We start from the raw sequence: 27,966 nt of genomic DNA on the forward strand, positions 1-27,966 counted from the left end.
AGGCTGCAATCCTTAGTGTGGTGAAGAAGGATGTCATAGGCCTGCAGGACAGCAGTCTCCCTCTTTGCAGCTGTGAGATGTTGGGACCGTCCCTTTTCCATCTGCACAGCGAGTGCCAGAAGTGGCAGAAGGCTGAAGACCCTTGGATGACACAGACTTGGCTGCGTGTTGAGAATTGTCTCTCTCTTACACACACTGTACGTGCGCAAAGGGGCCTATCTCTGAATTGTCCTGACACAATCTCTTTTCCACATGCTGTGCCAAAAGCGTGGCTCCCCCCTTCTTCCCCCCACCCCTTGCAAGCTTCCAGTATATTTAGCTGTGGTGGAACCTTCTACCTTTCCTTATATAGCAGAGGCCAAAAGGATTTCTCACTCTCCTTATTAATAGGCGGAGCAGAGTTTTGAGGAACCTGCCAAAAATAGCAAGCAAACATTGTATGGTGTGGGGAGTGAGGGGAGGGGGGTGGGGTTGGGGAGAGCAAAGAGACAGAGAAAGGTATGTCCCAGTCTTGCTCTGCTTAAGCGAAGTGTTTTATCCATCCCAGAACACAGCCTTGAAAGGGCCTTCAGATTTGAGTTGTGTGTTTAATATTTTGGACTCTGTGGAAGAAGAACAGCCAGCTTCAGCTCCCACATCGTGCTGTCTGTGAGGGGGGGCCGTGTGGCAAGGATAACAAACTCGAAGGTAGGAATCGGGATTTTGTAACTTCAGAAGCTATCTCCTTTCCAAAGGTAGTTCTTTCCAGCCTTTCCCTGCAGTGATCCTGTCAGGTTAGGACATTTTCAAACTGCTGCTCTCTTTGGGGTGGGATTCAATCACATACCAGCAAATTCAGGTTGCACAACCAAAGTTGTTTGGGAGGTCCTATGCAATTAACCCACTTCCTCAAAAGATCACACTTTTTGCGATAAGCAAAGTGAGCAGGAAACACACAGGAAAGTGGATGTGAGGGTAATGCTTGCTTTGAAACGTCATATAAATTCCACACAAATGCTTCAGGACGAATGCTCAATAAATAGGCCATCCAGCATCACACTTAGTTACTACTGCATTTTACAAATTGGGCAACTGAGGCTATACCCACATAAAATATATTTTAAAACACACACACACACACACACACACACACAGAGAGAGAGAGAGAGAGAGAGAGAGAGAGAGAGAGAGAGATCAAGAATCCTGGGAAATGTGGTTCGTTAAGGGTTCTGGGAATTGCTGCTCAGTGAGGCATAAACTACAGGAGTCTTGGGGAGGGGCATGTGCTTTAAAGGTGCTTTAAATGTACCGGTATGGTGTGTTCACAGCCTGAGGGTGAGAGATAGACAGCTTGACTGAGGCCACTGGTCACCAGCAGAGATTTGAAACCCACCTTCCTTTCCCGAGGTGAAGGACAAGACCTCCCCCACATTCACACACATGCACACAGCCCATGTGTACTTCCAGCTGAATCTTATTTTGACATTTGCAGCAGGGCAGCTTTCTGTATACCATACCCAAGGGCAACAGGATGTAGGGGGTGTGGCATGGCACATATCTCCAGTGCCTCTCTGCTGCCTGAGGTGGTTGCTTCTCTCTCCCTAATGGTAGAACCGGGACTGACTGCAGCCAAGCTGGATAGTTACATGGGGTAAAAAGATTATGGGGGGGGGATGGGAAGCAGATGGTGGAGGGGGAGAAGGGGTGCTTCTTCTCAACTTGATTGTGGTCCTTTTCTCTAACTGGCTTCCGTGATGTGGGCAATTCAATATTAATTTTAATAGGAAATAAATCTCAGGTCTAGTTTATACTTTGGGGAGTGAGGAGACCACGAACAAGGACACCCAAACCCTCTATGTTGGTTTGTTGACAACGGAAGAGGGTGCCTTCAGGGGTGAAGTCTAACAGCTGGAGAGTTACAGCGCCTGCTGTGGCTGTGTAGGGATGGAGAAAGTGTGGTGCAAAGAGTGCAGACACACACACCGGGGCTGCAATGTTCTCAAGTGCATTTTTCTGGGTGCAAGACATGCGTGTGAGAAGGTCAATGTGGTATAGTGGTTAGAGTATCACATTAGGACGAGGGGAATCTAGCTTCAAATCCCTGCTCAGCTATGAAGCTCAGTGTTGACGTAAGATTCAACTGGAGAAGGGCCACATAGCCCAGTGGTAGGCCAGCTTTGTACACAGCTTTGTATGTAGAAGGTGCCAGGTTCAGTTCCTGGCATCTTCTGGTAGGGCTGGGGGAGACCCCTGTCTGAAATCCTGGTGAGTATAGGAGATACTGAGCTAAGCAGATGAATGGTCTGCCTCGGTAACTGCCCTGAACCCCTGGCTTACCTGATCCACACAAGCTACCGGTAAATCCAAAGACCGAAGCTCAGGAAACGAGGTTCAGCGGTGATCCAAGTAGCCAAGTTCAAAGTCCTGCAGTCAAGATACAGTCCAGGGTCAAACCCAAAACACAGTCCCATGGAGGTCCAGGAGCACCCAAGTCCAGGTCCATCAACATGGGCAGTTAAGCAGACCCAGCACCTCAGCTCTGCTGCCCTTGTATACTTTGCCTGCTGACTGCAGCACCTGACCTTGATGAGACATATGAGCCTCACCTGTTCCTAGCCTACTCCAGCTGAGGAATCACACCCCTTCTTTCAGAGCTAGTTTGCTGGGCTGTGGGCTCTTGCCTGCCTTAGCCTTCTGGAGTTCCCCTCCTGCTGTTCCCTATGCTTCAGAGCCCACTGTGTTCATGGGGACAGGGCCCCCTCTGGATCTGGTGATGGGTCCTGTTGCTCTGGTTCCTGTGCATTGTCCTCTGTCACCCCGTGATTACTTCTTACAACAACTTCTCCTTCCACATCCCCTGCTTGCCTCGGCGTGTCCCAGTCCCGGCTACACCCCTTGCTGGCATCCTCTTCCTCCTCCCCGTTGCCCTGCCAGTTCACGACAGTAGTGGCAGATTGTTTCTGGAAGGGACGTAGCTCAGTGGCAGAGCATCTGCTTTAGATGCAGAAAGTCCCAGGTTCAATCTTCATCATTTCTGGGTAGGGCTGGGAGAGGAACTCTCTGCTTGAAGTCCTGGACAGCCACTGTCAGTTAGCATAGACAATACTGAGCTAGGTGGGTCAATGGCCTGACTCTATATGGCAGTTTCCTATGTTCCTGTCAGTCTGGACAGCTTTTGTACATGGAGTGAGAGAGGCACCATCTTGTCCTTTGTCTCAGGCAGCAAAATGTCTTTGGCTGACAAAAACTATCAGGTTTAACCTGCTGTCTATATTGAGGGGGCGGGGGGTATGAGACTTTTCCTGATTTGGGGAATTCTCCTTCTGAATAAGTATGTTCTTGGACAGACTGCTACTCTTTTATCCTCCAGGAGACCAGTTAACCTTTTCTTTGTTGTTTCAGGAAGGTTTATGTTCTAATGCCAATTTAGCTGCAGAATCTTGAAATCTGATTTTATGTTTACTTACTTAGCTCATTTGTTAGACTATGTTCGTGTTAACTGTGTCAATGTGTTGTAGCAGATAAAGTTGCTAAACATCACATATTTTACTTGCTCATTCAGTTTTGCAGCCTCAAATTCAGTTTTGGGGATTTCGCAGAACCCCCCGTCAGCCCCCCACATTCTCAACCCCCCCCAGACCCCCAGACAAACAAAAAGCCCAGGCTCCACCTCCAGAGGTGACCAAATGATCCAGGCCCCTCTCCCTCCCAAATCCCCACTAGGTTTCACCCCTGACCACTCAAAACCTACTGATAGCGTTGTTGTTGTTGTTTTAAATTTGTTAGTCATTTTATCTTGCCCAAGGCAACCCAAAATATCTTACTAAAACAAAACAAAACAAAACTTCTCCACAGATACAGTAAAAACAAGGACAGAGCATTAAAAACATCCCATCCACTTCTAAAAGTCCACAGATTGTTAAAGGCTAAGTGCCTGGTTATAGAGTTTGTGCCTGGCCTCTTATCCTCCAACTGAAGCACTATGGTTAGATTCTTACAACGTTTTGTGGACTCTGTGGGTAATTCAACTTATTGCTGTTATATTTTTACTTTCAGGGAGCTGTGTTTGTGGCCTTTTCTGTCTCAGCCGCCAAAATAACTCGACCAAACTTGGATACAAACTCTTTATTTATTTATGGTATTTACATACTGCTTAGTCATTAGCATTTATAAGTGACGTGAATAAAAATGAACCACATAAGAGAATAAAACAGTAAAAATGCATCATAAAACAAAACACTGCCTTCAAATGCCTGCTGGAACAAGAAAGTCTTTGTCATGTGACTAAGATTAGACCGGCACCCTCCACAAGACCTCAGTGATCAGACTGGGATATAAGGGATCAAGTGGTCCTTGAGATCTCCTGAGCCCCAGTTGTTGAGGGCCTTGTAAATGAATGCACCTTGACTTGGGGAGGGGAGCACCATTTGTTGTTCTGCTTGGGACAACAAAACACCTTAGGGCAGCCTTGATGGCTTTTTATTGTTTGAGCGGGAAGGCAGAGGTGCAGTGCCTCCTTCAGAGCTTCACTGACTATCTGAACAAAATGGCTGCCGCCCTCATCACAACATCTGTGTATTCTTCTTGACGAAGTAGTATAGCAGCTACCTCATGGGAAGAAACTCTGCTTTCTCACATAACAGGGCAGCATGTTTTAGGGGTGGAAGGTGTGCCGTTAGGTTTTCTTAAAAGACGCATCGTTGCTATTTTCAAATATTAAAAATTTGGGACATTTCCCTTTACTTGATGTTATTCAGGCCACAATAGCTATTTTTCTGGATTATCTTGACACAACCAGGACAGCTGGCAATTTTCTTTGAAAGGGCTGGGCACATGTCTGGGTCACTGCAGGGTTCAAAGAAATAATAATAATTCTGGCAGCTGAACGATGACAAGCTGGAATTCAGTAAGTGAAGTTTTCCCTATCACTGCACCTCCCTGCCAGGAACGGCTGCACCCGATGCATTTCTGTTTGTGGTGCAGCTGTTAAAGACACAGTCAGTCTGCCAGAAAATGAGACAATTTGTCGGAGATCTGGCTCATCCCCTCTTGCCCGGTAACCACTGCCTGCTGGCTCCACCACTATGACATTCCTTTCCCCTCCACCCGTTCACTGCCTTTTAAAATATTGTGTACATCAAAAGCATCACTGTAAATAAACAAAGAAGACTGTGTTTTCCATTTGTGTACAGTTAGACTCATCAGCCATACCCACCCACCTGTATATTTAATAATATTACCGGTAAATAATATGTTTATGATGACATAGTTTCTAAGCGGTGTACAATAAGGCTACAAAAAAGCTACAACAGTGATAAGATCTGTTAAGATTAACCATAAAATTAAATTAAAATGGCTGCTGATATAAGGTCTTCACCAATTACAAGAAATTCAACAAGGAAGGGGCTGAATTCCACAGAAGTCTGAATGCAGTTGAGTGTTTGGGCCATGGGCTCTGTAATGGGAAAAGCAAAGTTACATAGGCCAAATTCTCCTATGTAACTTTGAAAGTCGTAGGGCTCATCTCAGGGTTCGGACCTAGCACCTGACCCACACAAGTGCTTTGTACTTATCTTTGGCACCCAGGCAGCCTGGGGAGAGCAGCAGAGGCATGCTGAGATCTGAGCATGTAGTGGTCATTATGGGGTGGAACAGAGTTGTGTAATGGGTAAGATCAGTTTAGCTCTGAGCTAGGCCAAATCAAGCCTCCCAAAGATTTGTTATATTGGTGCCACATGCTTCCGCAGGGCAGTTCCATATAGTGGATGAGGTCCATTTGATCTTCAGGGACACCAATTTGCATTAAAAAAATGTCCACATGCTAATTCACATGCATAGGTGCAAATTTAGAGATTAATTTAAACAGAAATGCAATATGACTCACCAGAGTGGGAAAACTGTTACCAGGTGACCTGTTGGCCTGCCTAGTCAGTGGTCCAGGTGCTGCTCACTGGTGATGGGCAACTTCGAAGGCCCCTCCTGCTTTTCCTTCCAGTGGTTCTTTTTTTACTTTAAAGTGGACTTGGGCCAGACACAGCTTTTCAAATAGAGGACTGCCCTCCATAAAACAAGGACCACGATTACCCTCACCATAATCTTGAAAGGAAGGGTAAATCGAGAGATAGTGAGTGGGTCCACTAAGCCCCTGCATGGCCGAACTAAAATTTGAATCCAGAATGCTGGACTAGGTGGGCCGCTGACTTGATCCAGCAGTAAGGCTCTTATGTTCTTCCTGAACTACAGACCTTCCCCAAGGAAAAGAATGAGGTTGCTGCAATCAGCAGCTGAGCCCCTTAACAAGGTTTGGGCCCTGGCAGTTGCTCTGTTTTGTTGGCCTCTGTGGCACTGGCCATGCCCAAAGCCTTGCTATCTGCTGAATGTGTGCGTGTTAATAAAAGCTGCTTTTAACATTTCACTTAATGAGGCAAAATCCTTCTTACCTGCCTTGGGGGCCAAAAAGGCAAGCAAGCTCTGGAGAGCTATTCACATATTTGCATGGGCTGGTGAAATCTGGAAAGCAGAGAGCCCCTCTCCGCAGTTTGCCCGTGACAATATTTGCTGGTTAATAAAGACACCAAGGATTTCATTAGCATAAGTCTGCTCAAAGTTCCATTGGTTGACAGCTGGAAAGTGTGTGTGTGTGTGTGTGTGCACTTGCACAAGCATGCGGGAAAGAGGAGGTTGGTGGCACTAATTATTATTTTGGTTTTGCTCTTTAAGTTGTGGGGCAGGAACTGAAGAGGGGACACCCACCCCCTTGCCAAGTGTGCAGAAAGATGCTCTTTTATGGATGAGGAGTGAGGCAGAGTAGGGGAGAGCCACCTCACCTCCTTTGCACCTGGAAACCCCTGCAAAGCTCAGCTTGCCTTCTGTGCCGTTTTTTAAATCCCTCCCCTTCTTTGCAAGGAAGGAACTTCTCAAGCTGAACTGTGAGAGGGTTTGCTGCTGCTGCTGCTGCTGCTGCTGCTGCCGCCGCTGCTGCCGCTACCGGCTTCCAGGGAACAGAATGCAGAAGGCGAGAGAGAGATGTGCAGGGAGTTTTTTTTTTCCTGTGGCAAAGTCAAGAGGAGCATCAGAGCACCGGTGAAAGGGGGGAAGAAGAGAGAGAAAGAGATATTGGCAGGCTGCGGGGCACCATCCCAAAGGCCCATGATGACCCCCCCCACCGGAAAGGATGGGAAATCACCTCCAGGACTGTAAGTGATGCTGAAGCGGGAGAGGAGCAGAGGGAAAGAGATGGGGGGAAATTGCTGGGCACTGCAGAAGAGTTGGGCGTGTTTAACCTTCACCAGTACAGAGCTGGTGTTGCAAAGCTTGGGCACCCAGAGGGAGGCACCTTTTGGGGGTTCTTGCAAATGGAGGATGGGATGGGATGAGCTGGGACACCCTCCCCCCCTTTGACATTTTGGAAGCAGCACCATTTGCCAGTTTTGCAAGGGGGGGTGTGTGTGTATTTGTGTTTTGGGCAGGGGGGAGTTCCTTTGGGGAGGCTGGGGAAATCTTTCAAAAGCCCTAGGTGGAAAAGAAGCGGCTTTTGCTGAGAGCTGCAATTTTCTCCTTTCTGGGTGGTCCAGAGAACAGAGACCCTCTCTAGGGGATTTGGGAAGAATTAGGGTCAGCAGAGAGAGTTTGTCAGAATGCTGAGGAAAAGGGAGAGGGTGGTAAAAATAAATAAATCATCCTAGCAGGGTTCCCCTTCTTTCTCCCCCTCTGCAATGGGGTGCATGATCAAGTTTTGCAGAGGAAAAGTGTCACCAAGTAAAGCACACAGATCAGGTGTCCAGTCACATTCAGGTCTGTAACTTTTGGGGACTTATTGTGTCAAATTCAATTTGGAAAGCAGAATTCATAAGACGTCTTCGTGGCTTTGAGGGCAGCGCCATTCTCTCTTCCCCCATGCAGATGGGCTAGAAGAATGAACGACCCTCATTAAGCAGACTAATACAATCCTGACCCCCATCAATGCTGCCCAGAAGTGCAGAATCTCCCTATCTTGGTCAAGCGTGTATATTAAGTTACTTCTGGAGCCCCAGGCCTAAAATCCTGGACATTTGGTAGAGGCTAGTCTTGTATACGTGTCCAATGACAAAAACTTGTAAAATGAGTAAGACAGATAGATAGATAGATCTCAAGAGTGCACTTAATGTGCTGCTGTGTTGTTTTAATTAGGGTGTACAAAAAGATGTAGATAAAGCCTAATATTTACTGTGGGATTCTCTCTCTCTTAATCCAAAAATGCAAATGGAATACTAGGCCTTGTGGTAGGGAGGCATTGTGTTGAACTGGGCTCCTGAACACTTCATGCTGGTTGCTAGACTTTAAATACATATATGTTCTTTTCTAGTCTGGTTTGACACTCATGGGCAAAATGTAGATTCTCTGAAGCTGGAAGGGAAATGACAGAGGTCTGTTGAGTGGTTGAATGTTGGTGTCGCATTTTTGCTACTTTGACTCCAGTTGGAAAGATTATCTCTTTTGCTGGACTAGCTGTAATTGATCCAAGTGAAATTAATTTTGGTGGGTTTAAGCGGACAGACAGGTTAGGGTTTTTTCACTTCCTAACTGGCGGAGCTTGTTGATTTAGAGTAGGGTGTGGATTTGAAGAAGTTCCAGACTTATTTTCTTGAAACCTCTCTGCTCCTTTTTTTTTTTTTTAATGTGTTCATCTGATAAAGTGGCTAATGCAGTCACTTTATAATGGGATCGATGGAGCTGGCAGAGGAGCAGGGCTGGCGGGTGGGTGGGGGGACGAGTAGAAACAGGAACTGGGCCAAGCAATGGCAATGAGTAGTGAAACTTGGAACATCTCTGTTAAGTGAGTGGCTGCAGAAACCCAGGGTTGGAGCTGGAAGGAGATGGGATTAAAAAGCAAGAGACTTCCTTTTATAGCAAATGCTGGGCAGCAAAAGGAGTGTGTGTGTGTGTGTGTTTCTCTTCATCCAATCTGCCTTTGGCAGGTTCCCCAAGAAACTTCATCAGTGCCTTGGCTTGGCTGGAATCCCTATTGCTTCACACGCGACTGAACCCCAGTCTCAACATTCTTCCGCCGATTCCTGAGCCCGGCAGAATCAACAAAATGTCCCTTCTCACAACCATCCCAAACTGGTTCTAGGCTGTGTGGATGACCCTCACCCCCCCTCCCCCTCCTCATTCCGCTCAAAAATATGAACTGCAGTGTCAGCGTTGGGCAACAGGCAGTTTTGAAAGGGCAGACCTTGAAATGTGGCCTTTTCCTACGTGCATCTTTCGTACATCTGTGTCACTCAATTTCCCTGCAGTTCATTAGTGTATCCTTGATGACTGGCAGCTGAATGCATTGTTAAGAGCTCTCTTGTTCTCCCAAATGATTAGAAGCTCAGGGCTAATATCTATCTATCTCTATCTATCATCTATCTATCATCTATCTATCTATCTATCTATCTATCTATCATCTATCTATCTATCTATCTATCATCTATCTATCTATCTATCTATCTATCTATCTATCATCTATCTATCTATCTATCTTTCTATCTATCAATCATCTATCTATTTATCTATCTATCTACCTATCTATCAATGCTTTCGTACGCCATTTATTGTGCACCGAGTGTTGCTCATCCCTGCAAATTTGTCGCAGCGTCCACTTGGCATCGCTCTTGTCAAAATCCCATCCCACCAACTCTGAGTTTAACCCAGATTTACCATGATTTTTTTTTTTTAATTAATCAGATTTTCTGAAGAAATGGTGAATCCAGTGTAAATGGGAAAATAATACAGGGCAACATTTTGATGAGGATGGTGTTTGTGTGGATGATGGTGCAGGACTTGCAGGTACGGGGAGCAATGAATCCACCATAGATCATGGTGTGGAAATGCCCTACCTAGCGCACCATGGATGTGCTTGGTACTTTACCAGGCACATAACAGCTCCCTGCCCATAAAATCAATTCTGGGGAGATGCGGAGGAGGAAGAGGGAACAGAGGCAAGGGTAAATGCAAACTGCTCTGTTTCAGATGAACTTATTTAGGCTTGCTTACAGGAGTGCAGGGGGCATTAGACTTTTGGGAGCCTGTGAGCCACGTTTGCAAGGTGGAGAAACTGTCAGGGTAACACACACCCACACCCACCACAACCTATTCTATTGACTACAACAGACAGCTGCTTTCAAGGCTGATTTCAGCAAGGAGAGGGGATCCTGCAAGCACCAGGGAAGATTTTGGCAGGTGCATGGATGTCTGTGGGCACCAAGCTGGCAACTGTCTATGGGCAATTGAAGTCCCAGCTGAGGACGTTGGGACCAGGGGCAAGATGGGGTGGGAGCAGGAACGAGAGTCCAGAAGCCAAGGGTCCGAGGGTCGAGAAGCAAGGAGTCAAGAACCTGAGGTCTGAGGATCAGGAAGCAAGAAGCTAAACGCAGCGAAGCAGGAAACGTGTTCCTGTGGGAAAGAGCCGAAGGGAAATGCTGACCTTATATCCCTTCCGGCTCTAGCCACCAGGTGCAATGAGTTACCAAGCGGTCTCACCTGTGCCTTGCCTCTCCAGAACGAACTTAGGAAGGCCCCAGTCCTGCGAAGACCTACTGGTCACAGGGCCCAGCTCCTGCACGCACTCCTGACAGCAACCCCTGCAGTAGTATATGGGAAACTAGAGGGTTGTGCCACAGAATTCATGGAATAAGTGGCCTCTGAAGAGGTATTGTAAGTAAGTAAGTGGTAACCTCATGCAGTGTTCTGCACAGCGGTTCCACACATCTGGGCAGCAAGGAAGGATGATGTCTGTTGAAAGAGCAGGAGAGTTTTGGGTGGCTGCAGGTGGTGGAGCTGGAGATGTGAAAGTCATGAGCCAGGGTTAATCGCAGGGGTGGGGAACCTGTGACCCTCCAGATGCTGTTAAACTCACAAGTCCCATCAGCCTCAGCCAGCATGGCCTATCAGGGATGTTGTGGTCCAGCAACAGCAGGAGGGCACTAGGTTCCTCACCTTTGTTTATCAAACTAGAAGAGCAGAGAGATGAGGAGGAGACATGGCCAAGGACAGCAAAGTGAAGAAGGCAGCTGGGCTGGATCCACCAAGAACAGACAGGAAGGCGGGGGGGGGGGGATTTTTGAAGGCACTGCACATTGTCAAAGGGGAAAGGTAAACGGTTTGGGCAGCCAAGAGCTGGCTATAGGCTAGGGAACAAGGGGCACTTCCAGGTCTTCATCCTGATTTGTTTGCAGAGAGAATAGATGGCGCTGCATCAAAGCAAGTGTTATTCCCAAACTTTCCAGTTATTCCCATCACTTTCCTTATTGCAAAAAGTCTGATATTTTGGGGAAGCAGGATTGTTGCACAAGCCCTCCAAAACAACTATAATTGTGCAACCTGAATTTCTCATTATGTGATTCCACCCAACTATAGTGACCCCCTGGATGAGCCCAAGGTGAGACAAGAGAACAGCAGAAAGGATATGATTGCAGTAGTCTAGCTAAGACATGATTAGGGGGGTTACATGTCTTCTATTTCCCTTGGAAAAAAGGACACTGGAGGCTTCGAATGTCTTTGTCATCTGTTTTATTTACAAACATGCAAGCAAGTGAAAGCAAAGAGACTCCTGCAGCAGGCAGGAAAACTACTGCTGATCCTGCATCAGATTCCCAAAGAGAGCAGCTGCTCCCTCCCCACCAGCTACTTCCAACTACGCTTGAGCACAAAATCTCCCAGCTCTCTGCCTGGCTCCATTTGCCTCCCAGCCCCAACGGAAAAATCTCAAGAACAGCCCCTGAGCCTGAGTTCTTACTAGCTGAAGGGTTTCACCTTCCAAAGGCAGGGAGAAAGATTCACTCCAGAAAGAAAGCCACTCCAGGCTTGGAAACAGATTACCTGAGAGAGAACCTTCTCAAATATCAACCTACCCAAACCTTAAATTCATAGGATTGTAGCATTGTTGGAAGCACATAGTGCAATGCAGGAATCTTTTGCCCACCATGGGGCGAGCATTGTTTGGTGTTGGATTCACTGAATGTACATGTGTGAAGCAGGTTTTGATGACTGACTGCTGTGCATGTGTAGACTGATTCCACTGAAGAGCCTTTGTGGCTAAGGTGTCATGGAAGCTCTGTCTGTGGGAATTGCAGCGGCCTGGTCATGCATGCGATCCATCATGTCAGATTGCAACAAACCAATTAGGAACACAGGAAGCTGCCTTATACTGAGTCAGACCATTGGTCCACCTTGCTCAGAATTGTCTACACTGACTGGTAGCAGCTCTCCAGGGTTTCAGGAAGGAGTCTCCCCCAGGCCGACCAGGAGATGCTGAGGATTAAACCCAGGACCTTCAGATGGTCGACCAGTGAGCCACGGCTCCTCCTCATGCACATGTGAACCAGTCTGGTGGCAAATGAGCAAGCTGAATATACTACCCTGGTAATGTAAAATGTGCTTTGAAGATGCTTCTGAGAGGACCTTTGTCCTATACCTGAATGGTCCCAAGGCATTCTTGGTCATGCAAGCACTTGCAATCATCCACAAAAGTCAGTGAAATGCAGCCAGAAGCACATTTTGTGTTTTGAGACAGCATTGCAGTTATTATGGGAACTGATACTGGCTGTATCTGTGCTTCCCCGGTTATAATCATCATCACCACCACTTGTAGCATCTACATTTTTCTAAGCTTGGTACGAAGCCAAGGAAACTGGGGTTGTTCAAGTAGCCTCCAAAAGTGAGCCCAAAATGGAAGAGTGGGTTGAAGCGGGAATCACAAGGCCTCAAGTTCCCTGAGATTTCTGAGAAGATCTAAAGAAAATAACAAACACAGAGAAGAGGCAATGGGACAGGAGATAGGAGATAGGAAGGGTAAACTAGTTGAGCAATCTATCTGGGAGCATCCCTTTGAGAGGGCACCCTAGTTGTGCAGCACTAAAACTGCTAGCACGTTTGCAAAACTAAACAGGGTCCAATATGGTTTCAAATCTCAACACATGTTGAGATTCCTGCATTGCAGGGGATTGGACTAGATGGCTCTCAAGGTTACTTCCAAGTGTACAATTCTATGAATGAGATGGTGCATTGGGGGCAAGGACATGAAGTTCCCAGTGGTGGTTGATGAGTATTAGAGCTGGTAGGTTGCAAAGCAGGGAGGCCAACAGTAGGTGGAGCCAGAGCAAATGGTAGGCAGAGACAGGCAAAGCCAGAGCCAATGATAGGCAGGGCCAACTCATTCTAGTGTTGTCCCCATCTTCCTCCCTGTTGAATTCTACAGGTATGACGAGGAGGAGGAGGAGGAAGCTGATAATCAGTGCCAACCCCTGGGCTAGATATAACCAGGCAGGTGGGGGCTGGTTGAAGGCAGACTGTGGTTGGTGGTCTCAAATAGGCCTTCCTCCAGTGAAAGTTTCCATCTAGAATAAAGGGGAGCAAGGTTAATAATCTGGATGGAGAGGGGCTGGTGGTATTCCAAAAGAAAGGCTGAGCACCACAAGCAGTTGCAGATTGGGTACTTTTAAAGTTTCTTACCACAGTGCATGTGAGGGAATATTTGCAGGAGGAAGGCGAGCTCCGTGTGAAAAATTGAATAGGTAGCCCATATCAAGGCTGTAGTTGACCATGTGCAAAAAGGGTTCGACGTGCAAAAGTGAAGCGGTGGATCCTAACCTCCTCAAGAACTGCAAATGGCTGTTGATTAGTTTACTGGAGGGGCAGTGGGCACTTGCAGACTGTCAGGTTTTCAGGTGATTTAATCACATACTGACAGATTCACATCACGCAATTAGAGTTGACTGGGAGGTATTGCTGGACAAACCCACTTCCCACTTTTTGCAGAAAGGAAGTGCACTAGAAAGTGTGGAATAATGCTTGTTTCCACCTGACCTCTCTGCAAACATCATCAGGATGAATGGCCAATGAACTGGTCACCTAGAAGTTCCCAGTGCTTATTTGTTCTTACCAGAAGCTACTGAATGACAGAGGCAGCACATGCCTGTGTTGGCTGTGTGCAGTTGAATCAGGTACTTGCATCCCTCTGGGATCCTTGCTCCTCACAGGCAATGAGGACAAGTTTAACTCCTGCTAGAGAGGATAGCTAGTACACACCAAGGTTAGCTTTCCTCTGCTGTGCTTTGCACAGTCACTGGTAGAGTGAAGCTGAATGAGCCAGGGAGTTGAAGGGTCTGCCCTGAAGGACAGTGAGAAGCAGCATTGCTGCAACAAGACCCACACCTTTGAGCAAAGGTTGCCAGGTGGGTGGGATGATTTCGGGGGATGGGGGGAGGATAGCGGTGGAAGGACATGAGTGCTGCATCCTTCTCTTAACAAATGTATAGAACAGAGCAACCAAAATGGCCAAGGGGTTGGAGCATTTCTGTTATGGAGAAAGGTTGCAGTGTCAGGGACTGTTTAGTTGAGAGGGGAAAGGCAAATAATGGGGAGCATGGTTAGGGATGGGGAGAAATCAATTCAGTTCACAAATTTACCTAATTTGCACTTTCTGAAACAACATGCGAACCGAGACAGCTATTCTTTGAAATTTGCACTTTTGCCAATGTTGCAATGCAGTTCCCCAGCCGAGTGTGGTGCATAAAAATGCACACGCCAGAGTAAAGTGCACATAAAAATGTGCATGTTAGTGCAAATAGCATACACAAATGCATTGCAGTAGGGAACACTGCTTTGCAAAAAATATTTATCATAGGAAAGATTGCACGCAAACATGTATTAATGAGAAAGTAACACCTAAAGTCTGGGGAAATTTCTTGAGGACTTAAAAAAAAAAAATCACCAATGGATCATAGCGGTCAACTTTTCCCTTTTTTAAAGGGAAATTCCCTTATTCCGAATAGGATTCCTTGCAAGAAAATGGAAAAGTTTACAGCTATGCAATGGATGTGAAAATGGTGAGAACTGAATTTAGGACCAGAAAAGCGAGAGTCTGATAAAAACCAAAACGGACTGATTTCCCAATCCCAAGACATGATTGAGTTGTATAATATTATGCATGGTATGGTGCAGAGAGAAGTTTTTCTCCCCCTCTCATAATACTGGAACCTGAGGTTATCCAATGATGCTTTAAAAGGGGATTAGACAAATTCATGACCGATCAGGCTGTGAATGGCTACTTGTCACAATACGCCTCTGAGTATCAGTTGCTGGGGAGCATGAATGAGGGCATGCTCTTGGGCTCATGTCCTACTTGTGGGCTTCCCAGAGGCATCTGGTGGGCCACTGACAAAAGAGGATGCTGAACTGGACGGGCCTCTGGCCTGATCCTGCAGGGATCTTTTTATGCTCTTTCCCTATTGCTGTACCCCTTTGCAGCCTTTGCCCCTAAGCCAGGGACGAGGAACCTCAGGATCAGGGGCCAAATGTGGCCCTGCAGACCTCTCTGTCTGGCCCTCAGAACTCTCCCCAAGTCACTGGCCTTGCTTGGAACCCCCCTTGAGTGTTTTTGCCTGGTCGGAAAGGATGCTTGCTTGGGTGGAGGAGAGCGAAGGGTGTGTGAATGTTGTGTTGAAACTGTACAAAGATAACATTCACATTTGTTACTCTATGCACCGCTGGCATTTGGCCTTCAGAAGGTTGCCCAGAAGGGAATGTGTCCCTCAAAATGGGTCTCTTCCCCCCTGCTCTAAGCCATTTCCTTCTCACCATTTCCTCTCCCCAAGCCAAGCTTATTTCTGGTCTTCAGTGGCCAGTTGATGTGAATGTGGCCAGGGAGAGGGATGAAACAGATGGGGGCAAGAGTTCAGCATCGTCTCCCATCTGACACTGCCCACCCTATTCTACTGCTGTACCGTTATGCAGCAGCAACCCCTTGTTTTAATGCAGGCGTCTGTTCCAGCCTCATTCCTCAAGGGGGAAACTAGTCAGTGGAAGAAGTTCTTCCCTGGCCCTGCATAAAAGGATGGCTGGCGGGGCCTTCACTACCCTTGAGCAGAGTGAGGCGGCTGTCTGAGGTGAGAGTGGCAGGGTGTGTTGGCAAGGTGTTGGGGGGGGACAGGGTTGTGTGTGCCACATGGCTGGCCCTGCCCTTCCTAAGCTGGCCTGCTTCCCCCAGATGCAGTGGAATATGTTGAAGGATGCCAGCGTTGAAGGGCAGCTCAGCTGCCACCTCACAGAGCCACCTTGGCCAAGAGTTGTCAGCCTCTGCAAGGTTATGGGGCAAACTGGTTTTCCAATCCAAGCTGGCAAGGGCTCAGCAGATTTGTCAGCCTTCAGAGCAGAGCTGGGAATGGAAATGCACAGAGTCACACACACACACACACACACACACACACACACATCTTTCCCTCCACAAGTACATTGTGCTCCAGTTGGTTCACCGAAAATAGACAGCTGCAGGGATAGCAAAATGGAATCATAGAATTGTAGGGTCAGAAGGGATCTCAAGAGTTATCTAGTCCAACCCCTTGCAGTGCAGGAATCACAGCTCAAGAATTCCTGGCAGATGGCCATCCAACCTCTGTTTAAAACCCTCCCAAGAAAAAGAGTCCAGCACTTTCTGAGGTAGCCTGTTTCACTGTCAAGCAGCTCTTACTGTCAGAAAGTTCTTCCTAATGTTTGGCTGTAGTCTCCTTTCATTTTAATTTGAATCCATTGGTTTGAGTCCTGCCCTCTGGAGCAGCCGCTTGCTCCATCTTCCAAGAGAGAGCCCTTGAGACTGTATGATTCTTTGCATCACCGTGTGCCTCAGAAGAGGGTTACAGGGGAGGGGCATTTCTGTGGCCTGGGCAGACTTTTTAAACATCACCACTAAAGCTTTCTTCTTTGTCGTCTTCTTCAAGCAAAGAATCTGTGACCAGTTTGGGGCATGCACTCAAATTATGGATCATGCATATGAAATTCAAGGCATCTTGAGCAACAACCCCCTTCAGGACTGCCTTCAGATGTTTTCTAATAGTCAGATAGTTGTTTATTTCCTTGACATCTGGTGGGAAGGCGTTCCACAGGGTGGGCGCCACTACCGAGAAGGCCCTCTGCCTGGTTCCCTGTAACCTCACTCCTCGCAGTGAGGGAACCGCCTGAAGACCCTCAGAGCTGGACCTTGATGTCCTGGCTGAACGATGGGGGTGGAGATGCTCCATACTGGGCCGAGGCTGTTTAGGGCTTTAAAGGTCAGCACCAACACTTTGAATTGTACTCGGAAGCCTACTGGGAGCCAATGTAGGCTTTCAGGACCGGTGTTATACGGTCTCGGCAGCCATTCCCAGACACCAGTCTAACTGCTGCATTCTGGATTAGTTAATTAACATTTATTAGTTCTCACCAGGCCCCAATGGTGGAGGTGGTTCCGTTAGATTGCGAACCACCTGAAAAGAGTCTCCTGCTGCTGTTTTCATCGCCCTCAGCTCTGGGGGAAACCATGGGGCTCTCCAGGCTCCATGCAATCGGAGAGGGTGCTTCGGAGCCAGTCGATAGTCCTGGTTAACTCCGCATTCCAGCGGGCCACCAGGGAATCAGCTAAGAGGGCATCAACATGGGATAAAACACCTCCTACTACTCTTTGGAAACCATTTGGATCCATTAAGTGGTGGGGGTGGACCATGTTAAAGGTGTCCTCTTTTCTGTCTCACCATCCTGCTTCAAAAAACAAGGTCTGCAGCTGCATGGGGAGTTTAGGGAAAGTGCATCTCCTAGGCCACTGCTCCTGAAAGTATCAGGTGGGCACACCTGAAACACAACAGTGCCTGTCTCCTGTCCTTAGGTGCTTCCCAGTGCATCCCCACTACTTCCTCCTTTCTGCAGTCCAGTGAGTATAAGGAAAGTCCTGCCTGGATCAGACCAAAGACTCTTAGTTGAGAAGAAAGGTGCCTAGGGCAATATGGCACTTGTAGGCCACCACCCTAGATGGACAAGCCAATTCCACAGTTCCCTGTCTCTACAGGTGAGGCCACCTTGCCCATCACAAAAGAAAGGCATTCTACAGGTGCTCAGGAACACTTACTTCCCCTTTGGAAAAAGCAAGAAGGGTAGCAGTGACAAGTCGTTTTCCCCATTATGCTCAAACTCAGTCCCTATTACATTTGCTCCTCTATCTTCCCCCAGCCTAAGTCCTTCTCACAATGCTGCAACACCCTCCCTTTCTCGGTGGACCCAATGTATTCTGGAAGCAGAAGAGCATTTCACAACAGTGGCAGCAGGAAATGGGGTTACAGGAAGCTACTTTAGACCAACAGACCATCTAGCTTATTATCGGCAACTTTCCCAGTCCTCCCTGCAGATTAGGAGGGGCGAGATGGAAGAAGAGGACAGGGCTCCTGCACCTTTAATTGTTATGAAGAAGGAATTTCAGCCAGTGTAGCCAGTTTTCACATAAGGCACACCTGCTGAGATTCCTCTTCTACAATTAAAGGTACACGAACACTAGCCTCTTCATCCATCTGACTACCCTACTGAAGGTGCCCGGGATTGAACCTGGGACCTTCTGCAGGCAGAGCATGCACTCTGCCACTGAGCTTCAGCTCTCACTCCTACTCTTCCTTCTTATGTGTGTTCTAGCAACCTCATACCCAGTGTTGGTCAGGAATTCTAAGAAACCAAAAAGCCTCATATAACCAACATGCTCAAGTCTAACTAATGCATGAAGGGGTTAATGTCATAGAGCAAGCTTAGCTCACCTTGGGAGGGACTAGATAATCAAGGCTTGTTCCCCCCCAGTTGGTCTAAGAAGCTCAGCAATGTGAGGAGGTCTGAGCTGGTTGCTGCTCCTATACCAACAACTTAATAATTTAATCACTGCAACTAAGTCAAGTTTTACTGCCTGTGCAACTTTTTCTGAATGCTGTATGGAAAAGCACACGAATCTGACCTTTGGAGGGTTTGAAAGTAAGCTACGGTATTTTTAACTTACCAGACATGTGGCATTTTCTATGCTGGGGAAGAGGGAAACTGGAAGGAACTTGGAACGGCATTTTTTCAAGGTCTGTATTTCCATGCTTTACTTTGCTGTGTATTTTGTGATTTAAAATCTCTGCTGGGGTTCTCTCACCAAAGAGTACTTGCCCCAAACCTGGATATTTGCATCCACAAATTCTTATTTTAGACCTATTTTATTTTGCCACCAACAAAAACCAGTGGTTAAAACCAGTGCAAGGGTTCAGTCCACCATATTGATTCAAAATGGCATCTAGTTTTATCCAAACATGCAGAAACCTGTTCCTTCATCTCAGGAGCTAGCATGCAAAATTTGGCTGCAATATCTTAAAGAGGGATCCAAATGCACAGTGAACAGGTTTCCAAAGTACGTAGTAGTTAAAGCCCCACAGCAGTTGAATCAAGATCCAGTTGTCAGTATGAAGGATGGGGCTCATCCCAGTTTGTGTGTCCAGATTGCAAATGCAACTGGGGGTGCTTGCTGGAGCTGATTTCTCTCTTGCCAGGGGCAGCTTATTTGATAGTCCTGTAAACCTGCTGTGATTCAGGAGAAGCCTTCAGCACCAGCCTTCAACCACAGAGACCTTGCTATGATTGCTTTGTGGATTTGCTTTGCCATTATTGGCCTGACCTCAGTGGTGTCCCCCACTCCACCCCCCCAAGACCCTCAGCAATTAACATTCTCAGAGGCAGCACCCCAAACATGCCTCCAAGACTGTATCTAGGACAGGGCTGACCTGGTGCAGCTACCATGAGTCTTTGGTGGTTGTCCAGAAGTAGGCAAGGAAGAAAATCTGGTGCTTTTGACAATCTCTGAAGGGACCTGGCCAAACCCCATTAAATGCTGCGCAGGGAACAGACCCTTCCAGCCTTTCCTCTATCTAGTTCTTTGTGGTGATGGCATTACTATATCAGCCTCAGGATAACAACCTGAAGGCCTTTTTAGTTTAGAAAGAAAGATAACTTTGGATGCGTACATAATACACATTTAAAGCACATTCAAAATACATTTTTCTCCCCTCCAAAATCTTGGGAACCATGGTCTATTGAAGGTGCTGGGAATTGTAGCTCCATGAGGGGGAAACTACCTTTCCTAGGATTCTGGAGTTGGGTGTATGTGCTTTAAATGTCTGGTGTGTAAGCAGTCTACAAAGAGGGAGGGCAAGATAGAGGTGTATTAAACTGTTCTTGGTGTGGAGAAAATGCACAAAAATAGGTTCTTCCTCACTGGGACAATTCAGTGAAACCAGATAAAAGGAGACTCAGAGAAAGAGGAGGCCTTCTTTACACAATACACAGTTGGCTTGCAGAAATCACTGACACACGAGCCAGTGGTGGCCACCCAATTAGGTTACTTTAAAGGGGGATTAGATGAGAAGTCTATCCATGCCTACTGGTCATGATGGTTATATGTTGAGATGATTGAGAATTTCATTTCCATACTTTTAAGAAAACCAGGACGATTTGCAGTTCCTGGATCAGAATAGTTATGCTTCACAGAATGATTCAGATATGGGCATAAGAGACTTATGAATTAAAGTGTGTGAAACTGATGTGCGTCAGAAACAGGTTGATCTGTCCATCCCTAGTTATTGAGAACCTCCATGATCAGTGGTCATATGCTATTGAAAGCTGCTAGAGAGTAATTGCTGGGGAGGACAATTGCCTTCATGTCCTCCTTCTGAGCTTTCCAGAGGCAACTAGTTGGCTGCTGTAAGGATCAGGGTGTTAATACAGTGGTACCTCAGGTTAAGTACTTAATTCGTTCCGGAGGTCCGTTCTTAACCTGAAACTGTTCTTAACCTGAAGCACCACTTTAGCTAATGGGGCCTCCTGCTGCCGCTGCGCCGCTGGAGCCCGATTTCTGTTCTCATCCTGAAGCAAAGTTCTTAACCTGAAGCACTATTTCTAGGTTAGCGGGTCTGTAACCTGAAGCGCATGTAACCTGAAGCGTATGTAACCCGAGGTACCACTGGACATAGTCCTCAGTGTTTCCACACCCAGGACCCATATTGAGCCAAGCATGTATTTGGGGGACCCACTTCATAATATACTCTCTCTCTCTCTCTCTCTCTCTCTCTCTCTCTCTCTCTCTGTGTGTGTGTGTGTGTGTGTGTGTGTGAAGATTATATATTGCTTAATCAAAATAACCTCTCTCAAGTAGTTTGTGTAAAAAGTTTAAAAGTATTCATTAAAATAGCAGTAAAAACAGGTTTGATAGATGTAATTAAATTGTCAAAATAATGAAAAACCAACAGATTTTAAATGCAAACATACACAATAGCGTTACATGTCCAAGTAGGCTTGCCTAAACACAAAAGGGTTTCAGCAGATCTAATTAGATCTAATTTCAATAGGCAGCGAGTTCCAGAGTATAGGTTTGATTAAACGTGCTGAACAAGCATTATGTGGCACTTGTAGAAGCGCCAGTTCCTGAAACCGCAGCAATCAAGTGAGTAGATATGGGGTGAGGTGATTGTTCCCAAGCTATTAAGGGCTTTATATATTGATAGGAACCCATTCAATCTAGCCTGGTAACAAATCAACAGCCAGTGCAGATCTCCAAGCAGGGGTGCAATATGCTGATAGGATCTTACTCCTGTCGGCGGTCATGCTGCAGCTTTGTGCAATAACTGCAATTTCTGGACTAAGAGCAAAGGAGGCCCCACATAGAGTGCAATGCAGTTACCGGTATGCTGCTGCTGCCGCCGCCCACCTTAGGTCAGGCTGAAACCCTGTACATAGTGGCTCTTGACCTGCCATGGGCCTAATCCAGCATGGGTGAGAGGTGTTGTGGCTAAGGAGGGGGTGTTGCCTGGAAAGCATCCCAAGGGCCAGATAGACAGTATTTGGTCCCTATGTCTGAGATCCCGCACCCTGTTTTCCGGTTTGGATTCAAGAGCTAGTGGGGACTCATTTGGGCTGTTGTAGGGCTTGTGCATACTTGTCTTAATCATTTCCAGTCATTTCCAATCACCCTTAATCATTTCCAAGCCAATACACAAAGTGAAAAGCAGCTATCCTTTGAAACTCGCGCAGCTACAAATTCTGCATTGCAGTTCTCCAATCCCCCCCAAAAAAGTATAGCAAAATGCATGTAAGTTAGTGAAAACAATGTGCAGGAATGCATTCTATCAGGGGAAATTGATTGCAGAAATGTGTGCAAAGTTGCATAGAATAATTCATATATTGGGAGAAATGAACAGGAAGGTGCATAGGAATTTTTCCGTGATTAAAAAAAAATGCAAACTGATGTGGAAATGGTGTGAACTGGACTTTAAATGGGAAAAAGGAGGAACTGAAAAGAACCAAAACTGACAGATTGGTCTGCCCCTAGGTTCTGCACCCAAGGAACAAATCACAGTGCAGGGAGGGGATTTTGACCCAGTTCCTGCTATGTTTGTGGGAGGGTTCATATGATCCCAGAGGCAGAGGCAGTAGAGTGGGCCAGCATCTCAGGAATGCAGCCAACAACATCTCATAAAAATAATCTCGCTGGGGAAAACCCACAGCCCTCTTATCTGACAACAAAGAGCCAGGCACCTTTGGAAAGCGCCAAAGCAGGGTACAGAAGGTTGTCCCCAGCACCTGGTACTCAGGAATAGACCTCTTTCGTCCATGAAGGTTCTGCTTAGCTGCCACGATGAAAAGCCTCTGAGAGATCTGCCTTCTGCAGATTTGTCTAAACCCAATCCAGCTTCCATTCTGGATTACCTGGGACTTCTGAGTAATAAGTTTATTTCTACCTAGCAGTGCTGCGTGCGCCAGAAGCAGTTTAGTCATGCCGGCCACATAACCCAGAAAGCTGTCTGCAGACAAATGCCGGCTCCTTCGAGTGCCGCACTCCATAGTCGACTGGACTTAACCATCCAGGGGTCCTTTACCTTAAATAGGCAGTCTGGATCCCAACCCTCCAAAATCACAACGTGAAAAGTGACAAATTCTCATCTCAGCCCCCTTGAGAGTGTGAAGCTGGCAAGAGCACCTTCTCTGCAGGCAAGTGGGAAGATGAGGGCAGCTTTTTGGAGCTGCTGCAAAGCTAGACTCCAGAGCTCCTTTGTGTTTGCTAGGTTTGGGCAAACGTAACTGGCACTTTCCGAAACAATATGCAAACCAAAACACATCCACCCTTTGAAATTAACACTTCCTTGAATTTTCCAGTGCAGTTCTCCAGTGAAGTAACGTGTCGTAGAATGCATATACTAGAGGGACGTGTGTATTAAAATGCATACAAAAGTGCAAATAGCATACATATGGGGGAATTGTTTTGCAAAACCGTGTATAAAAGGCAAAACTGCAAATAAAAATGTGTATATTAAAGAGAAAATTGCACTCATTCACATGCTTGAGATCAACCCTGATGTGCTAGCTTTTTTCTGGTACATGGGACAGCAATACAAGCATCCCTCTCCACCACTTCTGCATTCTACCACTTTATGCGGCTGTGTGTAGATCAGGCCTGTCTCTCAGCCTGACCTACCTCACAGGGTTGTTGTGATGATAAAATTGGATGCCCCAAGAAGCTCATGAGGGGGACACAAACGTGAAGACCATCTCCTCTTGTTTGCATGCAGCATTTGACATTGAGAGAGGCATACTGCCTTTGACCAGGAGGTTTTTTAAAGCCAACTTTGCCGATGGATGTTGGTAGAACATCCCATGGAGGCTGGCACTGTGTCACCACCCTAGTCTACCCTAAGCCAGCCTCCACTTGCCCGCCTTCTTACTTATATGCAGTCCAGAGGGTGGCCTTGGCTGCCAGCTTCTTCCTCCTCCTTAATCTCTGTGTTGCCCTTGTAGAACTCAGCTCTGCCTGTCACTGGCTCTGGCTCCCCCTGCTGCTGGTCTCCCCACCTTACGCCCTACCAGTCCCAACACAAGCCAGCCACCACTCTGTGTGCTAGGCTGGCGTAAGACATTTTGCTGCCTGAAGTTGCATCCAGACTGTGTCAGTATTTTGCAGGAGGGATTCAATTCTGATTCCTGGAGATGTAGCTTCATGCAATTAAAAGTGGATTAAAGCACTCTGGTGCAACAAATCCACTTAAAAATAAACAGCAGGCCTTTTGTGGTTAGGAAAGTCACAGGGAAGTGCATTTTTTAAAAGTGTGGGATAGATGATTGATTAACAGGAAGATGTATAAAAGGCGCAGAAGCAAATCAGGATGAAATCAGGATACATGCTTGTGGTTGTACAACTCCACAAGCAAATAAGAATGAATGGGCTCCTTTAGTAGGTGGGATGTGTTAGGCCACCTTTTAGGTAGGGGTGTGTGTGTGTAGGTTTAATTTTGTATTATTGTTGTTGTTGTTTTGTATTATATTGTAAGTCACTCTGAGCTTACATTTTGTTTTTTTAAAAATAATGATAAAGACAGACACCGTGAAGTCTCTGCATAACCTTTGTGTGAGCAAATCAGGATGAATGCTCAACAGACAGGTCATCTGGAGGCAAAATACAAGATGGGCCCCCTACATTCCACACACAGAAACCAACCAGATTGGCCCTCCAGCACTGGCAACAGCACAGCATCTTCCACAGCACCCGAGAGCCATAGGCTAGCTTAGGGGGCCAGGCTTGCATTGTCCTCCCACAGCTTGCCACAACTTTCTACCTCCATAGCGGTGGATGCTTAAGGCATCTGCCTCACTCTGCCCAATGTAAGGGCTGGCCACGCCCATGAGTTTCTCTGACCTCCACTAACAGGTTTTTCTTATTTTTCAGGGATCTTGCTGGGTTCCTCTGCGTGGCACAAGACAAGAGATGAAGCTGCCCGCTCCCTCTTTTGCTCCCTCCTGAGCCTACATACTTCTTCATATGCCCATATGGAGTCGGCTGGCATTATGGAATGTTAAGAAGTATGTATCATTGGGATGGGATCCCTGCCTGGAATGACCTCTCCTCATCGGCTCTCGGCCTGCAATTTCCCGGAAGCAGCAAACAACTCTGAATACGCCACACAGAGCAGCTGCTAGAGAAGGGAAGGGAGTGAGTGCTTGCCTGTATGCTTTTGTGCCCCTGGCGCTGGTAAAAAGGAACCAGATCGACTGGCAAATGGATTTGGTCCCCTTCAACCAGCTGTAGTGGTGCATGCAACCTCTGGAACGCCTGTCTGTATTTAACCGTGACCCTAAGAACATATCTTTGTATGCCACCATCCCATGAAGGGCAGAAGAATGGCAGAGTTTGGGCTGCAGAATCAAAGTTTCCATTATATTCTCTCTCTCTCTCTCTCTCTCTCTCTCCCGCTTCCTCACTCCTTTCATTTCCAGCAACATGTTGTAAACATAGCTTGGAAATAGTTTGGCAACATTTGCTGAAATCTCAAAAGCCAGGAAACAGTTGTGGAAGGTGTTCAGATATTTATGTGTATTTAAAGAATTTTTATCCACAAAATGAGCCAAGTAAATTAATGAATCCCAAGTAGCAATACAAACAAGACGGTTCTTTCCCATAAACTGAAGGGCTGTCCACACTTCTGCTTCCCCTGTGCCTAGAAAGCACAGGTCTGAGCAGTTTTGCTTTTGTCCTCCTCATTTCCCCTGGAAAACCTGTTCTTTAGTGCTAAATTTGAAACAAACATCAATCTGGAGAAAACCCAATTGATGTTTGCACCAATACAGCGGGTTATGCCGGGAGAAAGTGATGGGGTAAGTGGAAGTGTGGATGAGCCCTGACAGTCTAAAAGATATGGCACAAAAGGAAAAGAAATGGGGAGGGAGGAAATCTAGTCAAGGGGCAGGGGTTTCAGTAACCTGTAGAACTCTTTGCCCCTCCTGGGACTGGCAGAAGCAGAACGAATTGTGCAAAACAGTAAAAATTCTAAATAAATGGTTCAACACGTGTCCTGCTGGACAAGGCCAAAGGTCCATCTAGTTCAGCGTTTCTAGTGGTGGCCAGTAGAGCACAGAAACAGCAAACACCCCCCCCCAATCCCTGGCCACGGTTTCCATTTCAGCAGCATAATTAACTTGTGGAACTTACTAACACATGATATGAAGTGACCAGTGGCAATAGGGAGTGGGGATTCCTGTAGTATTCACATTTGTACTGTATAGAAGAGGGAATGTTGAAGGGGTATCTTTTCTCACCCTGCAGGTCTCTGGCATGACAAATAGCACTTGCCAAAATCTTTTTTATACAAGACCATCACTGTATAGCTCTACCCTACATGGTTGGTCTCTAGAAGGCCCCACGTCAGTCCCCAGATATAAAGGGATGTTGGGCACCAGAGCTTGGAAAGGCCTTCCTTGTGGGCCTTGGGGAGCTGTTGCTCATCAGAAGTCGAGAGTGCTGCTCTGAATGAGCCAGCAGTGTGACTCAGAATAAGGCACACAGGTGTTCGCAGGTGTCTTCTGCTTCTGGCAACCTGGGGGAATCAAGGTTTTAATTGCCCCTGAGCCTGGATACCTCGGGCTCCCGACTGCCTCATTCTGCATTTAGGGAGATGACACTGAATTCAACCAGGGATTGCTGGTTACATGCTGACTTTAGCATTATGGTCTGTGGAGCTGCAGGGTTCACTTTGTGGACTCAGGTGCCAAAGGATCAAGCGGACGGTCTACCAAAAGCAGGCTAGGGGACACACACCCCCATCCATACTTAATTGTGAACCACAGATCACCCAGTATGTATGTGGTTCCCCATCTCTGCTCCTTCACACCCTGTTTCTGTGAGTTGATGGCAGTTGGATTTTTAATTTGTTTTTTAATTAATAGATCATATTTAACCTGAGCTGGCCATTTCAGTCCTTCAGAAATTTAATCCTCAAAGATGTGATGGGCTTATTAGTGGACATTAAATCATATCTTCTGGCTATGCAAAGCATCCCTTGCGTGAACATTAAATAACGTGATGGATTTTGGCTCCAGCCCACCAGCCCATTGCTTTTGCTAACCATGCAAAGCAGCAAAGAGCGCTGCAGGAGGACACGGAAGCCCTGCCTGCTAGATCAGGAGGCAAGTGAAACAACATCCATGAAAGTCCTTAGAAACACATGGGGGTGGGGGGTTTCACTAAGAGAGAAGTTTAGTTTTTAAAAGCTTTATTGCTTAAAGGGTTTACATGGGTGCCATAGAACAATCCATTGCTGCAGGGAAGGCAAACAATCCATATTGCTTAAGCCAAGTGCGAACATGGTAAGATTCCTTTCCAGCCCAATCAACCAGCAATATCAATCTATACAGTGGTGCCATGTTGGGGGGGCAGGCACCCACAAATTTTTGGTTGTGGGTGCCCCGCCCCCACATCCCACCCACACTGTGTGCCACTGCCACTCCCCTGCCACGTGCCACGCACCCCCCACCTGTGCATCCCTCTAAGGCCCCTTGGTAGATGCAGTGTCATGGTAAGGCAGTGGGGCCCCCAGGGAAAATGTGCCATGAAAGAAACTAGGCCTGTGCAGGCCCAATTTCTTTTATGGCACACACGCGCCACAACAAAATGGCGTCTCATCATGATGTTGCGGCAAGTGTGCTGGGCACCCACAGTTGGGGAGCCAAGTTGGCACCCCTGCATTTATAGTCCTTGGGCCAGACCAGAAATCCTCATCGTGTAAGGTGACAAAACTTCATTGTTTTCTAAAGGTGTTTCTGGATTGCATTCTCAGATGACAATCCATTCTGACTAGTTTTTTAAGCTTTTAATGTCACCAAGACTGCTAAAGCTTTTTTTTTAAATCTAAATTAAGCTACAATGTGTGAACAAATTGTCCAATTTAAAAATTTAAAACTGTGTTGGAAAGCTGATGAATTTCTTAGAAATAACTAATTGTAATAATGTCGTTTTGTGGTACAAGGCATATATCAAGAAAAGGGGACATGGATGTGATTCTCATGACAAGCTGCTCTTCCTCTTCTTTTTCTTTAAACATTCCGTCTCCATTATTCCAATGTCAGCTAGGATCCCAGTGCACCTGAATGAATCAGTGAACAGTGTTGGTGTAGTTGCTGTTGCTCCCACTTTCCACCGCAGTTCCAAACTTCACTCCCAGCTGAGTTCACTGCAGGGCCCAGGTCACTGAGATGCCTGCCAGATTTCAAAAGCCACCTGCAAGTGGTCTGTTTGGTCTAACAGCAAGAGTGATATTTCCCTCCCCTTTATAGGTTCCCTAAGGAATTTTACTTTAGCTCTCTCCAGGTGAAACCATTTCCCTATCT

At 46.7% G+C, this 27,966-nt stretch overlaps 1 long non-coding RNA gene across 1 annotated transcript; it reads left to right on the forward strand.

Moving 5' to 3' along the window:
- Window positions 1–480: 480 nt before the first annotated feature.
- Window positions 481–26,626, forward strand: LOC114601603 (uncharacterized). The gene is made up of 2 exons (XR_013393704.1): window positions 481–687; window positions 24,533–26,626. It is a non-coding gene; the product is annotated as an uncharacterized LOC114601603 (long non-coding RNA).
- The last annotated feature ends 1,340 nt before the right edge of the window (window positions 26,627–27,966 follow it).

The sequence above is a fragment of the Podarcis muralis genome, chromosome 7, assembly GCF_964188315.1.
Source record: "Podarcis muralis chromosome 7, rPodMur119.hap1.1, whole genome shotgun sequence".
NCBI classification, from domain to species: domain Eukaryota; kingdom Metazoa; phylum Chordata; class Lepidosauria; order Squamata; family Lacertidae; genus Podarcis; species Podarcis muralis.